The sequence below is a fragment of the Artibeus jamaicensis genome, unplaced genomic scaffold, assembly GCF_021234435.1.
Source record: "Artibeus jamaicensis isolate MK-2021 breed Jamaican fruit bat unplaced genomic scaffold, CSHL_Jam_final contig_851, whole genome shotgun sequence".
In the NCBI taxonomy this organism is placed as follows: Eukaryota; Metazoa; Chordata; class Mammalia; order Chiroptera; family Phyllostomidae; genus Artibeus; species Artibeus jamaicensis.
In genome coordinates this window covers 9,616,409-9,633,906 of record NW_026521986.1, presented here as the reverse complement: position 1 = coordinate 9,633,906, position 17,498 = coordinate 9,616,409, and the positions used below count along the sequence as shown (strand labels likewise).

The 17,498-nt window shown below is 40.7% G+C and overlaps 1 protein-coding gene across 2 annotated transcripts in view; it reads left to right on the top strand.

Moving 5' to 3' along the window:
* Positions 1-17,498, top strand: part of DCAF5 (DDB1 and CUL4 associated factor 5) — a 100,386-nt gene that overhangs the window by 1,228 nt on the left and 81,660 nt on the right. The window lies entirely within an intron of this gene.

Here is a 17,498-nt window from a genome sequence, read left to right as displayed (position 1 = left end):
CGGGGCTCCGGCCGGGCGATGTAGGCCTCGGTCTCCCTGGGCTCCTAGCGACAGGCAGCTGAATCGATAGCCTATTGCTCCCGGGGAGGCCGGGACCCGGGCGAGCTGCGGCGACAGCTGCCCCGGGGGAGGTGCGCCTGGGGCTGGAGGGGGCGCTCGCCGCCGCCGCCCTCCTCTGGAGGCTCGCGGACCCTGGGCGGGCGAGTGGGGATGGAGGTACCCTGGGGGCGGCTCCCCGAAATCCAGCCAAACGTAGGAGGGCGAATACGGGTGATACGGTGTTCCCGCTAGCCTTCTGCCCTCCTCGTCTCTTTTCCTAATTGAGTGAAGCAGGGAGTCAGCGCTGGACGTGGCGCTTCGCTTCATCCGGGCTGGTCCCCGAATGATTTTGTAATTTACGTCAGTGGGCAGCTCGCCAGAAACTTCTGGGATCATGGCAAAGCATCGGCCTTTCCTCTTGACTATCACTCGAGGTGACACAGAATATACAGTCCAATTTGGGGATAGCAGAGATGAGACACGTGTGATCATTTCACGGTGAACATTCTGGGTTTCTCCAGAACTGACTCGACTTTTTACCCCAAGTCGTTTTCTCTTTGACTAGGTAGATTTTGGCCCTAGATAATTCCTGGAAGAAACCTGATCATCCACTTCAAGGCATACCCCTCAAAAAAGCTTTCTTGCCCCACAGGGCCAAAAATTCCGAAGGCAAAATGGGGGAAGGTCTCTAAAATCTCCCAGTGGTTAGGTGAATAATCTCCCCCCTCAACTGCTGCTTCTGTATTCATAATAATCCTGTCTCCTTTCCAGACTAATGTGTTACAACAGATGCTCCCAGGCACTAATAAACTCACTCCAGTGGTTAGGGACGGGGGGTGCTCTTTTATAGACTGAACTAATCATTTCAATTATAAATATAGTCATACATTGCCCAATTTAACACACTTTTTAAAGATAACAGGTTTATTCAGATATTATTCACATATCATACAATTCACCCATTTGAAGTTAACATTTTCTGAAAAGTACTAAAAAGTTGCCTCCGTTCTCTACCGGTTATAGTGATCCTTCTTCAGGAATTTCCTGTGTCTTAAATGAACTCTGCATTCTCTAGTCTTGACCACTCCGTTTACTTTATCTTAGTTTTAGTCTGTGGAAGCTGAAGTCCTTTACACAGGGCAGGCTCCGACAAGCCTGGTTCTAGGCATTTATTTCCTTACTTTTCTAGGTCTGACTTGCCTATATCCAGCAATACTTTATGGATTCCAGCCTTCTTTGCCCCTATTCCTCCTCCTTCCCCTCATACTTCCTGTAGCTCAGTTCTTCCTGTTTCGTTTTTATCTACTGCTGCCCTGTTTTTAGTCCTTCCAGCTGGCTTTTCCACCCACCCCTCCAGTTTAGCTCAGATAGACTTAGGTTTTCTTATTTGTTCCCAGAACATAGCATTTTTACTTCAAATCCTTTTTAGCTATTCAAATCCCATTTACTACAACTTGGGCTAACAGAATGTTCCTCCTGTTTGCTTCAGATAAGGAAGCCCCCTCTGGGAACAAGAAATAAAGCTTAACTTGTTAATGCTAATTAAATTTTGTTCTGGGGAGTCTTTCAACAATCTTTTCCATATTTAAACCTATTTATAGTGTCATGTTTACATTTTGCCTATCATTGTTCTTTAGTAGTTAACACCTGAGGGGAAAGGCACATAGTATTTTGAGGTTAATGCTGTCTGTCCCTAATGCTTTACTGTAAGGTGATGGGTGGCCAGATTTCCAGTATGGTAATGAGATTACTTTTATGCATTTTGTTCTTATATCTTGTCTGAATTGGCTAAAGTCCTCAGAAAGTGGTGATTATAATGATTATTTATAGTTTGCTCATTCTTCTCATTTCCTAAGTGGTCATGCTCCTATTTCTTGTAACTGACACATACTATTTGATAGAATTAAATTAGACCTAGGGCAAAAATAATATTTGCATGATTCCTGTGGCTTTATAAAATGCTATTTGTTAAGGCTGTGTCATTGCACTTTTTGTTCGAACAGCCTCTTTCCAGGGCACAGTGAAGCCAGCAGATATTAAGAGTAAACCAGAGAAAATCAGGAAGGAGAAAAGGTGGTCAGCTGAGAGAGTTTGTGACAGCAACAAGTGGCAGGATAGTTTTTTGACATTTTTAAACATTGAAATATTTTAACCTAAATAGTAACTTTCTTTGTCATTGATCAGAAAAGGACATTACTGTAATAGCATGTAAGGCAGTGTGGCATAGCATACACATGGTAAAAATTGCTGCTGTGTCACTTAACATGTGGCTTAGGTTGCTGAGCCTCTCTCAGTCCGTTTCTTGAACAATGCAATGGAAACGAAATATCAGCACTTACTGAAGGGCTGGTGTGAGAACTACATTAAGTGAAGTTTAGGTTGGAAGTTAAACAGAGTGCCAGGCCTCTCAGAAAATGCCGAGTTTGTCTCCTTTCCCCTTTATAACCTGTGGTGTCATTATTAGATGACAGTTGTTCTTACAGTATTGGTAATGAACCTGTGCAAATGGGGCAGACAGAATAGTTTCATGACCTTTTGATGTGGAATGAGGAGGCACAGTGTGGTGTGGAAGGAGCCTGGGATTTGGTGCCATGTGATAGGAGTAGGAGGCTCAACCAGTCACAAATAATCTGAAGGTAAATCCCTTCATTCTTTATCTGTAAAATGGGAATAACAAATTGCTCTCACAACCTATCAGGGTAGTAGTATTTGGTGAAATGTTATGTGTAAAGGTACTTCATAAACTACATGGGTTTGAGTGAACATTACTTTTTATAAGGAACAGTTTGTGCTTGATGCTTGCTTGCAGCCTCTTCTTAAAATATTTATGTGTTGTTTGAGAAGAACAAAGTATGTTGAATTTCTAGTTGTAAGAGATCCCAACAACATCAAGGATGTTATGTTAGTACATATTTAGGGGATATCCTGGGTTTACCTTTTAAGTTTTGGGTTGCATGTAGTACTTTCCACTGCCTTTATTGCCTCCTCTTATGTTTCTTCTTTTCCCTAGAATCGAGTCCTTTATATGTTTGCTAAACTTGTCTTTTTTCTTTGGGAAGAAGATGAACATCTTGGGATCTGATTGCCAGACCAATCAGAATGCTTTGTGTGTATCTGACTTGGATTGTAACTCAGCCTTCTATTTATAACTGGGATAACTATTTAGTTTGATTTCTATTTCACGTGGGTCTCTGTATTGAGCATTCTAAGTATCCACAGTTACATAGAGAGATTAAGAGCATGAACCCTGGAGTCAGGCAGTGGGGGAGGGGGATGTGAGCATCAGCTTAACTGCTTGCTAACTGGATTACCTTTGACAAGTCACTTAGCCTCTGTTTCCTCATCCATGTAATAAGGACAGTAATACCTCACAGGGTTGTGGTGAGGACTGAATGAAATCACATTTGTAAAGTTCTTTCTTAGCAAGAGGGCCTAGCCTATGCTGTTGCTCTGGTTGTTACTGCTGTTGCAAATGTTATTATTTCGTTGAATTTAAAGCTCACAAAAAGCTTTTAGGACAGTTATTTTCAACTGGTTCGCAGCAAGAATTTATAAAATATGCAGTACCTGACTGGTTAATCAGGAGCACTGACCTTTTTCCCTTGGCTTGTCAAATAAAAAAAAAGACAACAGCCAACACAACAATAGCCATCTTGTGTGAATGAATCAAAATTATACATTAAAAAAGAGAGGTTTTACTTATTTATTTTTAGAGAGAGGGAAAGGGAGGGAGAAAAAGAGGGAGAGAAACTTCAATGTGTTGTTGCCTCTTGAATGCACCCTGACCAGGGACAAAACCTGCGATCTCTGCACATACTCTTACCAGGAATTGAACCAATGACCTTTTGCTTATCGAAAAAGCCCAACCAATTGAGCCACACTGATCAGGGCAAAATTTTACCTATTTTTTTATTTGTCAGATTGGCAAAAAATACACTTTTTAGTGCGCCATAGAATTTTAGTAATTAGTTTGTGTGCCATGGCATGAAAAAGGTTGAAAATTGCTGTTTTAGGAAATTGACACTGTTAACATCTAACATTTCCTGTACGTAGCAGAGTACAGTATAAAAAATTGAGAAAGATCTCAATGAAGCGAACTGTTAAAAATGCTTTTTTAATAACCTCATCAGCTATGACAAGGTATCCCAGTATAGTCATCAAGTCATATTTTTAAGCATCAAATAACAGCTGTGATAATAACTGTATGCTTAATTTGAGCCCATTAATTAATGATCTTTTCCTGTTGCCCAGTCATTAGTTATATCACATTTTATATTATAGAATCAGGTTTTTGTAAATGAACTTACACAAGAGCATATTATCTATAGGTAAAGTATTTGGGCTTAGCCAGTTAAAGTTTGACTTTATTAAACTTCTCATGAGTTTAATTAGAATGAATTTCTTGATCCAGTTGTGAGTTTGTTGGGAGGAATATGGCTTTTGGTGAGACAGATTTCTGACTTTGAAAAGCTGTCTTAGTACTTAACATTTTGACAAGGTGATTAGGGAATCAATTCTTGGATTTTCTTCTGGGCTTTCTTTTGTTTTGAAGGTTTTAAATTTCATTCTTTTCTATTTATTGGTTTAGCAAATAGTTTTTGAGTGCATACTATTTATAAGACAGCTAAGAGAAGAACAGAGATGATGTGATGAATCAGGTATAAATCATGCTCTCAATAAGCTAGCGTTTAGGAGCATTTACTTCTCATTTGTAACAGCATATGACCCTTTTTAATTTTCTCCCTTTGCTTTATGATGCTTCTATAGATATTTGATTTTCCCCTGGTTTATGGTGCTTAACATAGCAAAAATCCTCTTGCTTGTGAGCTTTAGTCGGAAAGAAACAAGGCTCATAGAGATGGCCTTGGAGAACATTGCTATGATAAACTATAGAGATCATGTGGTAAGGATAAGGTAACCTGGATATTTATAGATACACATTATTTTCCCCACTTGTTCTTTAGTCAGCTAAGTGGCATCTATCAAAGATTGGCAAATTTAGAATTCTGCCCTGGTCTGTCACTTCTGCTTAACAATAACCTAGTGAGGTTTAACTGATGGCCACCAATCTCATTAGACATCATTAGCACATCAAAAAGTTGTCTTTATGATCATTGTTGTTCAAGGAATCATCAGTGACTTGACTTACACGAAATCATTTTTGATTATTAAGAGTTCCTGAAAGCAACAGCCCTCAGTCACCACATTGAATGAAAGGAGGTGTCCGCCAGGTGAAGGTGTTGTGTGCTCATTCACTGGTAATTGATCAATTTGGTTGTCAGATAGACAGAATCATTCAGATCGGGGAAACTTTTTTGCCCAATAAATCTTGAGACACAAATGGATACTGCTTTCCGAATGCTGAGTTAAGAAGTGGATGCATTTATTTTCTTATGCATTGAGCACTTCTGTCGTTAATAAACAGTGTTTGATTTTCATCTTTTTGTGTGTGTGTGGTTTCAAGAAAGAAGTAATTGCTTTTCTCATTGTTTTTGTCTGGATTTATATACTCAAGGGTAGAATTAAAGCCTTTTCAAGTTAAAGGAATCCTAATTCAAGTGGAAATTAAGAAGGAATCAATTCTGTTTTGAATTTTGGGTGCCCTACAATATAGTGTTTCTTACAATTAAAGAACTGGGAATTGATCTTTTAGGAGTTACCCCTAGATTATTGTGAGAATATGAAATTACATATCTTTTTTCTTTTTGAAGTTACACTTTTTATCTACTTAATTCTCTGTCCTTTAAATTTTTAAATTTTACGTTGTAAGGGTTAGGTTACTACTAGCCAGAGTTTGGGTATGTAAGCTGATTTTAGGTGATCTTTTAATAAATATTTAAATTTTAATAATTAGTACATTTAGCCCCGGCCAGGTGGCTGAGTCCACACAGCGGAAGGTTGCCGAGTTCAGTGCCCCCCAGGGTACATAGCTATGTTGCAGCTTCCATCCCCGGAAGGAGCGAGTTGGGGGGGGCAACCACCCAGTCAGTATTTCTCACGATGATGTTTCTTTCTCTTGCTTCCTTTTCTCTTTTTAAAATCAAACATTCTCGAGTGAGGATTAAAAAAATAGTACACTTATTTTTACCTATTAGAAAAGTTAACTAGCATGTATAAAATCATATTTTTAATGGTTTTATTGCTTAAGGTGTGGTTAAATTTTTAAAAATTAAAGAAAATAATGTGTATATGTTATGCGGTTAAAGCAAAAATCAAAAGATGATCAAGACTGACTGAAGCTTGGGAAATATTGAATTAGGTAACCTTTTTTATATCTTCTTTTCTTCCTCACTGAGTCAGAGGGAAGGAAGGGTCTTCCTGTCCTGGAAAAGGAGGGGAGCAATGGAAAAGTGACTTGCCCAGAGCCGCCCAGTTAGCCTTTGGCAGTCCTGGCTCATTGCTCCCATGCAGGGTCTGTTCCTTTTCTTTCTTTCTCACCGCCCCGCCCCCCCCTCAAATTATTATTAAGACAAAGGTTATTTAGAAAGTTACCGAGGTGGTAGAAGAGCCCCTGGCTGGAGGGAAGAGGGGGAAGAGAAGGCACAGCAGTGCTTGGGAGAGGGAGAGGCGGAGCTCCTGGGGGTGGGGCCTGTTTCTAAGTTGCCTTTAAATGTTTCTTTCCCCCTTTTTTTTCCTTATAGGGCAGGCCAGTTTTTCTGGATCTTTTTTAAAGAATTAAAAGCTGAATGCTAGCAATTTCTCAGCATATATACAACTCTAGTTGCTCCTCTTAGATGATACATGGTATTTCTGTGTTTTGCTGTAAAATTAACTTGTCCCATACAAGTATCATGTTTATTTATTCATTAAAATATTTAATGTGAACTTATGTGTGTTTTTTATTTTAATAACTATAATAATTATTGCTTTAACATATATTTAGCATGTAATTGTAATGTGTACCACGCCCCCTGCTAAAGCACTTTATATGTCTTATTTGCCACTTGGAAAATGGCCAGTATAATCTGTCTGTGGTCTAGAAAGACAAGGGGATTCGAACGTTTTGTATTAGCTGTTGTAACTAAGCGCTGAAGAATCAAGAAAGGACATTGATAAATGACTGCTGAGGGTTCTGTGATGTACAGAGCAAGTAGGACATTAGTGGAAAACATGGATATTACTATACATTGTTTCTGGTTAAAATGAAGTGAAATATAATTCTAGGGCTGAAAAAAAAGATTACCTTGGTCTTATAGAAAATTTTGTTCCAGTAGGTGCTTCCTAAGCTTTTGTTCTTTTCGGCTTTAAACTTACTGATCGCCACTGCCAACATAATAAAAGCTTCCTAAAACTAAACTTTTATTTCTTCACATCCCTTGCTGATCCCTCAAAAGTCTACAGTGCTCCTCAGTGCCTACCAAATTCAATAGGATGCCTCACCTGATGTTCAGCTGCGACATTGCTGTTTATAAAGTAAATGTTGAATAATAAAAACAGCTGATGTTTGATCATGTTATTTATCAAATATTATTTGGGGGAGTTTTTTTATGTTAGGCACATTTACATGAATGATCACATCTAGTACTTAAAAGAATCTTCCTAAGGTAGGGATAGTATTATTCTTATTTTATGTATGAGGAAACTGAGGCTTAGAGAAGTTAACTTGTGGAAACTTCTGTAGTTTGTGGTGGAGCTGGATTTGCAGCCTGGGTCTGCATGAGCTCCAAGACGTGCTGCTCTCTGCTCTGAAATTTTTAGAATGTTATGTGCATTTTTAAAGGATTTGACTCTTTTTCTACATTCTTGTCTCTTAATGCTGTCACTCGGATACTTTGCTAACTGCTTTTCCCCCTTCATGTAAACAGGAATGGGGGTGGTGCTGGTTTGGAGCCAACAGGCGCTGTTCTGGTCACAGCTGCTGTATGCAGCCCTCAAGCAGATTTCTCTTAGCGCTGGAAATGACTTCACCTGGATTTTGGTCTTGGCAGTCGTCTAAAGTCTACTTTTTATACTCTGTGTGTTATACACTTGTTTACGTAAATCATGTGATTAACCTCACACTGCATTAAACTCACTACTTTAGTCTAGTTAAGAGTAAGCATACTCTGCCTCTGGCTAGTGAGGTTCCGTGGACTGAGCGTCTGCCTGCGAACCAAAGGGTTGCTGGTTCAATTCTCAGTCAGGGCACATGTCTGGTTTGCAGGCCAGGTCCCCAGTAGGGGGCGTGCAAGAGGCAACCACACATTGATGTTTCCCTCTCTCTCTCCTTCCCTTCCTCTCTCTAAAAATAACTAAATAAAATCTTAAAAAAAAAAAGTTTAGTATACTCTGATTACTAAATTGGTTCTTCTTCTCCATTAGCCCAACTAAAAGTACAAACAATATATATGTATTTACTGAGCCTGTAATTTGAGTTTAATATCTGCTGGTTGAGTGCATTTGGCTGAATTTCAACCAACAGAAATATGTATCTTTTCTCATAATTATACATGGGGAGAAAATATGCCTGAGGCACAGATGAATACTGTGGTTCAAAATAAAGTGCTTTTTAGAAGAAGGTTTAAACAACTTAACGTGGGATTATTTGCCCAGAGAGCACTCACTTGGAAAGTTATTTGGAAGCACTTTTTCCACAGACACAGTGTCATAAAAGGAGGTATAACTCCGAGATCAGAGGAGAAGCCTGTTTAATTCTTAATGACCTGGAAGTGTAGTGTTCTCTCCAATAAAATTTACTTATGTCACTAGCAACCTCATTCTTCTGTAAAAAAGAAGGCATTTTATTTCTAAGGTTGTTCACTGATTGGGTGAATAAGGAGGGCTGCTCTGTAGGTTTTGCTTTTAGGTTCCCCTTGCTTTTCACAATGATTTTCCTGAGGGATTTTGGGAAAGACATGACAATGGTGTTTTGTCACTGTAGTTGTCTGCTGTTTCCGTGCCTTCATGTTCACACTGTCCTTGCCGCCTGCTTCACTCCTTGCACTTTGCAGTGTTGAATACCGAGATTCTATCATGTACCTCTCAGGATTCAGAGTTGATATGCCTCAGAGATCAAGTCCATGTGCTCTGAGTGTCATTTTCCTACTGGGGCCATTTTTAAAATGGAAGTAATATTCCAGGGCTGTAGGAATCAACAAGAAAATGGCATTTGAGGACATTGATAGGTTTAAATAGATCCAAATAGCAGAGGTGATGGTGGCAGAAAGGCAGATTCCCATCTTCCCCTTTGCCTCTGCTGGGCCTCCTGCTGGTTGATAAGGTGAGGTAAGATTACTTTATGTGGTTGATAAGGTAACTCTGTAGGTCCCCTGCCTGCCTTGCTGCCTGCTGGGATCCTTCATAACTAAGGTGACCCTATATCCTGGTTCACTTGAGACGGTCCCAATTTCTCCATTGTCTTTATATAATTATTACTGCTCCTTCCATTCTTAAAAAGGCCCTAGTTTGGATGATAAGTTACATGGTCACTTATTCATAATATCCCAGCTGTCTGGTACTCAGGAAAATCCAAAGCTTTAGTCTCTTATATCCTCCCATTCACCACTGAATGCCTCTGGTGGAAAATTCTCCAAACCTTCATTTCTACCCCCATCCCATCTTTCAACTGCCACTTGATTTTTCTGGTGCAGGAGCCCTGCTGATCTCCTGTACCGTTCCAATTTTAATGTTGTGTGCTGCCAGAGCGAGCACTTTCAGCTGCCACTTTTGAGGTACTGGATTGAGCCTGAGAGACAGTAAGATCTGTTAGTCCCAATCCTTGTTTTATTGGAAGGTGTGTGAGAGGCAACTATTAAGAAAATGTTAAGTTCGACTTTCAGCCAAGATGGAGGCGTAGGTGGAAACACTGTGCCTCCTCACACAACCAAGTGTAAAGACAACAAAGTTTTAGTAACAAAAACACAACCAAAACACAGAAAATTGAAGTGTACTGGAGTCCAACAACAAAGAACCATTCAACCAGACGGGTAAGAGGGGCGGAGCCAGTGACTGGTGGAGTGGGGTTGCACAGGAAAACTGGGCCAGACTGACCCAGGCGTGAGCGCAGGGGTGTGGTTGGCAGATCCCAGGCATGGGGTTGTGACGGGCGGACCCAGTGAGGGCGCAGGGAGGAGGCTGACTGTGGTCACACATTCGGACACAGATAAACCAGGCAGAGGAGCGAGCAGTGAGACAGATCGCGCAGGCCCCAGGAGTGGGAAGCAGCACAGGGACTGCCATTGCCCCTCTTTGACCCTGCCCCCAGCGACTGGGTCGCCCCGCCCTGGTGAACACCTAGGGCTCTGTCCCTCCTACTTAACAGGCGCGAACTGACCAGAACATTATGGCTCAAGAAGTACTCAAATCCCCAGAGCCAATAACTCTAAGTGACCGAGAAATAGCAAACCTATAAGATGCACAGTTCAAAACACTGATGATCAGGATGCTCACAGAACTGGTGGATTTTAGTCACAAATTAGAGGAACAAATGAAGGCTAAACTAATTGAAACGAAGGGAAATGCACAGGAAACCAATAGTGATAAAAAGGAAACGGACTCAAATCAAGGGAGTGGACCAGAAGGAGGAAAAAATTGACCAAACAGAAAGGGATGAAGAAACAAGAATTCAAAAAAATGAGGAGAGGCTCAGGAACATCCAGGACATCTTTAAACGTTTCAATATCTGAATCATAGGGGGTGCCAGAAGGTGAAGAGGAAGAGTGACAAGTGGAAAACTTATTTGAACAAATAATAAAGGAGAACTTCCCCAATCTGGCAAAGGAAATAGACTTCCAGGAAATCCAGGAAGCTCAGAGAGTCCCCAAGAAGTTGGACCCAAGAAGGAACACACCAAGGCACATCATCATTACATTAGCCAAGAGTAAAATGAAGGAGCGAATCCTAGAAGCAGCAAGAGATAAGGGGACAGTTATCTACAAAGGAGCTCCTATCAGACTGTCAGCTGATTTCTCAAAAGAGACCTTACAGGCAAGAAGGGGCTGGAAAGAGATATTCCAAGTCATGAAATCCAAAGACCTACATCCAAGATTGCTCTATCCAGCAAAGTTTTCATTTAGAATGGAAGGACAGATAAAATGCTTCTCAGATAAGATCAAGTTCAAGGAGTTGAACCAAGCCCTTGTTATATGAAATATTAAAGGGACTTATCTAAGAAAAAGAAGATAAAAAAGATGAACAGTGAAAGGACAGCAAACTCACAGTTATGAACAACCACACCTAAAACAAAAGCAAACTAAGAGGACAGCTAGATCAGGGGCAGAACCATAGAAATGAAGATCAGATGGAGGGTTAGCAACAGGGGAGTGGGAGGAGGAGAAGGGGGCAGAAGGCACAGAAAATAAGTAGCATAGATGGTAGGTAGAAAATAGATAGGGGGGAGGGCAAGAATAGTATGGGAAATATAGAATCTAAAGAACTTGAGACACGTGGTCATAAACTAAAGGGAATGGTGGGGGAGGGGGTGTGCAGGGTGGAGGGGAATGAAGGGGGGAATAGGACAACTGTAATGGCATAATATATTTTTAAAAAAAGAAAATGTTAAGTTCAAAGGCTGTTACCCCTTTTTTTCCTGTATACCTTCTCTTAGAAATCTTATTCTGCTGTTCATATGTACATTTTTTTTTTAAGTCTTCCTGTAGGTTGTTAGTTTTTAGAATTGATTTTGGGGAAAGGTGCTTTGAGAAATGATTCTCCTCTGAGTTGGAAATTTTTTTCTGAAATGTTTTTAACTAAAAGTAGATATGCTCTTGATATTAAAACCATGCTAAAGGCTTAGTATTGTGCATTATCTGCCCAGCACTTTAGTCTGGAGTAAAATTTGGCCTCTTCCAGTGAGTAGATTGGCCCTGAGAAGGGTTTTCAGGAATTGTGGTTTTTCAGGTACATAGCCAGTTGGCTCTAGAACATCTTTCGTGTTGTGGAAAGTCATCACTAAGGAAGCTGAAGCCCTGACCACTGTGGCTTGATTGTTTGGGCATTGTCCTCCAAAGTGAAAGGTCGCAGGTTCGATTCCCAGTCAGGGTGCACAGGAGAGGCAACTGACGGCTGTTTCTCTTCCAGTGTTTCTCCCTCCTTTCCCCTCTTTCTAAAAATGAATAATCTTTTTTAAAAAGAAGTTTAAGAAATCTAGTTTAGTCCTGATCCATTCTCACTCGTGATCTTATACTACTGATGTTCTATCTCTGTAGAAAGGACGAGAGATGAAAAGGAGCAAAGAGTAAAGTGATTTGCCCAGTGGCTCACTGCTAGGTAAGGAGTACAGTCAGGGTTAAATTGTGGGTCTCCTGACCCGGCCCCTCAGTAGGGAAAGTTAGGAGGTTCTGCATTTGTGAGGGACTTAAGTAAAGTGTTAAACTCTTTAGGTGGCTTACTCTGCCAGTACATTCAATAGGAGGTTTTGTTGTCTTTGAACATAGTTTTTGAAAAAATTATTTATTCATTTTAGAGAGCTAGAAACCCAATTTGTCGTTGCACTTATTTATGCATTCATTGGTTGCTTCGTGTATGTGCCGTGACTGAGGATTGAGCCCGCAACCTTGGCAGATCCGAACGCCCCTCATCTAACCGGCTGAGTAACCCAGCCAGGGCAAACGTGGTTGTTCGGGGTAAGTTGGTGGTGTCCCGTTATTTTACAGATGAGTAAGTAGAGATTTTCCTGGGTAGAGGCCGGAGGATGGTCATTCTGGCCAGGTCTCTGGTTTTCTTTCTTAGCCTGCCTGTACTTCCTCACTCAGAAAGTCTGTTTCCTTCCAAGAACATTACTCAGGAGGAGGAATGTTTTGCAAATCCAGATGCCTGTCAGATCTTGTTACACAACTCCTCTCATTCTGAATTTCCGTTCAAGTCTTGTATTGAAGTTCCAGTTGTATCTTTTTAAAAAATCCTCATGGATATGTTTTATTATTGATTTTAGAGAGAGAGGAAACTGGAGTAGGAGGGAAGGGAGGGGAAAGAGAGAAACATCGATGTGTGAGAAAAACAGGGATTGGTTGCCTCCTGTACCCATACGCACCCGACTGAGGATTGAACCTGCAACCTAGGTGTGTGCCCTAACTGGGGTTCAAACCCACAGCCTTTTGGTGTATAGGATGGCACTCCAATGAACTGAGCCACCCAGCCAGTGCTCCAGTTGTATGGTTTGTGTTAGTCCTTAAGGCCAAGTGACTAAGTGGAACCTCTGAGATTATGTTTCTTCTTTTATAGATGCTATAATGATGTTTGATGGCTTGGTGCACATTGCATTTTCTGCCATAGATGTCTGCTCATATATCATAGAGCTGGTTGAAGATGGCAACCAGCTTCAAGCAGTCTTGATTTTGTTTCAGAGTTGACGTCTCTGTTTACACCTGCTTGAGGGTGGGTATTGTGTGCCTTCCTGGAGGGACTGAAAAAGCACTGGGGCCTGAATTGGTCCAGTCTTTTTAGGACTGACCAAGAAGTGAAAAGAAGCCTGCGTTGTGTCGTCAATGTTCTTTATGCAAGGAATTTTGCAAAAGTCAGACAGGCAGTGTTCTTATTGGGAAAAAAAACCTAAAGAAATCATAACCTGCTCAGAATGAATGAAGAGCAAATGGGATATAACTGGTGGGGAGCACACTGTCCAGGCGAGCTGTCCCTGGCAAGAGGAAAGGGACGGGGCACAGAGACGGTCTGTGGTTAGGAGCACCACCGCCTGAATTTCCTCTCTGAAGGTCCTTCTGTTATGGAGGCCCTAAGGGTCTGGGGGGTTTTTTTTGGGGGGGTAAGGGTGTGTTGCTTTTTTTTTATACTCTTCTAGCCTTAATTTAAGAAGCTTTTGTTCTTTGACATTTCACTAATTCCATACTTTACTGTTGAGAATTTCCTGTTGAATCATGCAAGTCATTAGAATTTGGCATTTATAAGACAGGCTTCCCACTTATTTATAAGTTTTAAAAATATCATGTATTAATTATAGGAAATTTGGAGAAAAAGATATTTAAAGAAAGTAAGAAGTATTCCACCTACTCAGGATGACCATTTTTGATACATGGGACATATTTTAGCCTTTTTATATGCATATGTACATATTTTAAAAATAAAATGGAAATTAGGCCATCTCTGCTGTTTTGTAACTTTTCTCTTACATAATATTAACATTTTCGTAGGTCACTGCATATTCTTGAAAAGCAGGGCTTTTCAACCTCAACAGCATTTACATTTTGGGCTGGATAATCCTTCATTACAGGGGCTGTCCTGTGCATTGTAGGATGTTTAGCACTATCCCTGGCTTGTAACCAGTATATGCCAGTAGCCTCTCCTCAGCCTACTGACAGCCAGAAATTGAACATTGACAAATTCTCCTGCGGGACAGAATCATTCTGGATGATTCTGGACATTTTGGAACAACTGCTGTTCCCAAGCAAAACTTCCCAAACTCTTTAGCCTCAGGACCTCTTTACATTCTTAAAAATCATTGAAGACCTCAAAGAATTTCAGTTTATGTTGGTTATATTTATCTTTTTTTCCCTTCCAGGTGATTTTTAAAACTATGTTTATTAAAGCTGGGGACAAGGAGCCCTGTGTGGTGTGTCTCAGTGGATTAAGTACTGGCCTGCAAACCAAAGGGTCACCAGTTTGATTCCCAGTAGGGGACTGCTTAGCAGGGAGTGCATGAGAGGCACATTGATGTTACTCTCCCTCTCTCTTTCCCTTCCCCTTTCTTTGAAAATAAATAAATAAATAAAAATTGTTCAAGCTGGGGATAGTGAAACAAGAAAGGGCCTAGGGCAGAAGGAGCAACAGGACAGAGACTGGATGCGGCTGTGTTGGTTGGCTCTCTGGAAATGTTACTGGAAAGAAGTGAGCTCAGGCGGAGCTGTGGTCAGCTCACTGGAGGGTCAGGGAAGGGGGTCTTGGGGACAGGTTCAGAGGGTTGTTAGCCTGGGAGGGATTGGGGATGAGCTGTCACTGCTCTTTGCTCCTCTGGTGGCAAATCTCCTGGGGTCCCTTACAGCAGGGGTCCCTAATCCCTGGGCAGTGGACCCATACTGGTCCAGGCCTGTTAGCAACCGGGCCTCCCAGCAGGAGGTGAGCTTGAGTCAGCCTGAAACCACCCCCCCCGGGGCCATGGAAAAATGATCTTCCATGAAACTGGCCCCAGATGCCAGAAAGGTTGAGGACCACTGCCTTAGCGTTTAGGAGATGCATGCCTGTGGGGGGAAGGAGGAGGAAGGGAAAAGTGCAGGATGCTCCCGGAGCGCGAGAGCACCTTACTGATTCTTATTGTATTAGAGTTTAGGACTGAGAAATTTTAAAGGCTATTTAAGAATACAGTAATGAACTTTACATTAACAATAATGTTTTAATTAAAAATAACTTGTAAAATAAACAATAGTGAGAAGAGTAACTGTGAACATTTTTCCAAATCTCTTTAATGTTGTGGAATAGACATTATGAAGATACTTATGTTTACTCTGTTGTTAAGTAGTGGTTTAGCTGATGTATATAAAGAAAATTCAGCCTTACAGATATGTAATTAGAAAAAGAGGAAGAGTATTTTAATGCAGTATCAAATAACTGTATATTCTACTTTGTTACTCTACCAAAACTCAACGACTGGAAGTTCCTTTCTTTTTTTTCCCCAAAAGATTTATTTACTTATTTTTAGAGAGAGGGGAAGAAACATCAATCTTTCCCAAAAGATTTATTTACTTATTTTTAGAGAGAGGGGAAGAAGAGGGGATGTGAGAGATACATCCACCAGTTGCCTCTTGCACACCCCCAAATGGGAACCTGGCCAGGCATGTGCCTTGACTGGGAATCGAACCAGCGACCTTCTGGTTTGCAGGCTGGCATTCAATTCACTGAGTCATACCAGCCAGGACAACAAGTGGGTTTCTTAAAGATTAGTTACAATATACAATATGAAACCATATCAGAGAACTTTTCATAGTCTGTTACATTAAAATCTTTTACTCTGCCTTTAAAGCCTTCCTCTCAGGTTGCTAGTTTCTCTTGAAAAATTGGAACATCATGCCACTTGGAGCCTGCATTCCTCTATGGTGGTAACTGGCTAGAGCTGATTGATGGCTTGTCCTTTAAAATGGGTTGAGTATTCTCCAGTATGCAATGCAGTTTGGCAGTTTTGCTGTGTGGCCCCTGTTGTTTTTGAGAGGCAGTGTTGTGTCATGGTAAGGAGCAGTCCCTGGAGCCAGATGACCTGTATTCAGATCCCAGCTCACACTCTGGTTGCTTTGGGCCTTGTGGTTGTTTAGCTTATCTGTAGTTTCACTGGACAATAAGGATAACAATACCTGCTTCCTCTGGTTGTTAAAAGGATTAGAAGAGCCCTGTGGGTTGTTTTATAACCATGACACATTGATCATTTAAAAGATACTGATTCTCTGAGTTAGGCAGATTTTCCAGATGTTGACATGTTTCACTATATATTTTAAGAAATCTTATTTGTTAATATCACCACCAATCTCATCAGAAAAGTTTTTTAAGTATTGGGAGATGATTTCTCGAGCCATTGGGAATATAGGTGTTTTCTGAATTTTATTATTGGCTACAAATACTACCAGTTGTTTTCCTTGACATGACAGGTTCATCTTGTTTGTTTTGAGAGAATGTCTGCCAAGTACTCAAGTCTGAATAACTGTAGTTCGACAGTTTCAAGTAAAAACGGTGGTCGTGAAAAAAGCAGCCAGTTTAGCTCGCAGTGGAAATGATCACACTCACACGTTCCACAAAGCCTGTGTTGTCCTTCGATCCTTAGTGGAAGTGCTTCGTGTGTACCTCTCATTTCATCATACAGAATATGAAGATGTGTACTCTGGTTGAAATGGGATGAAATTATTTTTACTGCTTCATCAAGGACATTCCTGCATGAAACTGACATCTGTTTTTTACTGCCAGCCTGTGGCAGTTAAGGATACACTAATGACTCGTACAGTCTGCTGCACTGCCTTCGTTAGCACTAAGACACCAGTAGTTCTACAAACCACCATTGCTTTTTCACCATCAAGGCAATGTCAACACAGTGAAAGAGGCAAATAACATTTTAGTGTTACTATGAAAATAATAAGTTTCAATTTTGCAGCTCTCCTGGGGTTCATGGAACACTGTTTGAGAACAACTGTTCTAAAGCATGATATTATGACAGCATGGTATCCTATCCAGGGCCTATATCAGAATTTAACCACTCCCCTCACATGATATTTTGTTGTTGTTTTGTTTGGCTTTCATCACAATTCTTGTAGCTAAACTTTCAAGAGAATTTGGGTTTTGTTTTTTTTTCTTTAAAAAAAAAAAGATTTCATTTATTTTTAGGGAGAAGGGCAGAAGGGAGAAAGATAGGGAGAGAAACATTGACTGGTTGCTGACCTGCACCCCAGGCATGTGCTCTGACCGGGAATCAACCCAGCAGCCTTTTGGTTCATAGGCTGATGCTCAATGCATGGAGCACCACCAAGCAGGGTTTTCCTTTATAATAAAATCTTAGAAATTGGATTCTCAGTCAAAGGATATGATTTTTTATATTTATAGAATACATTATATAT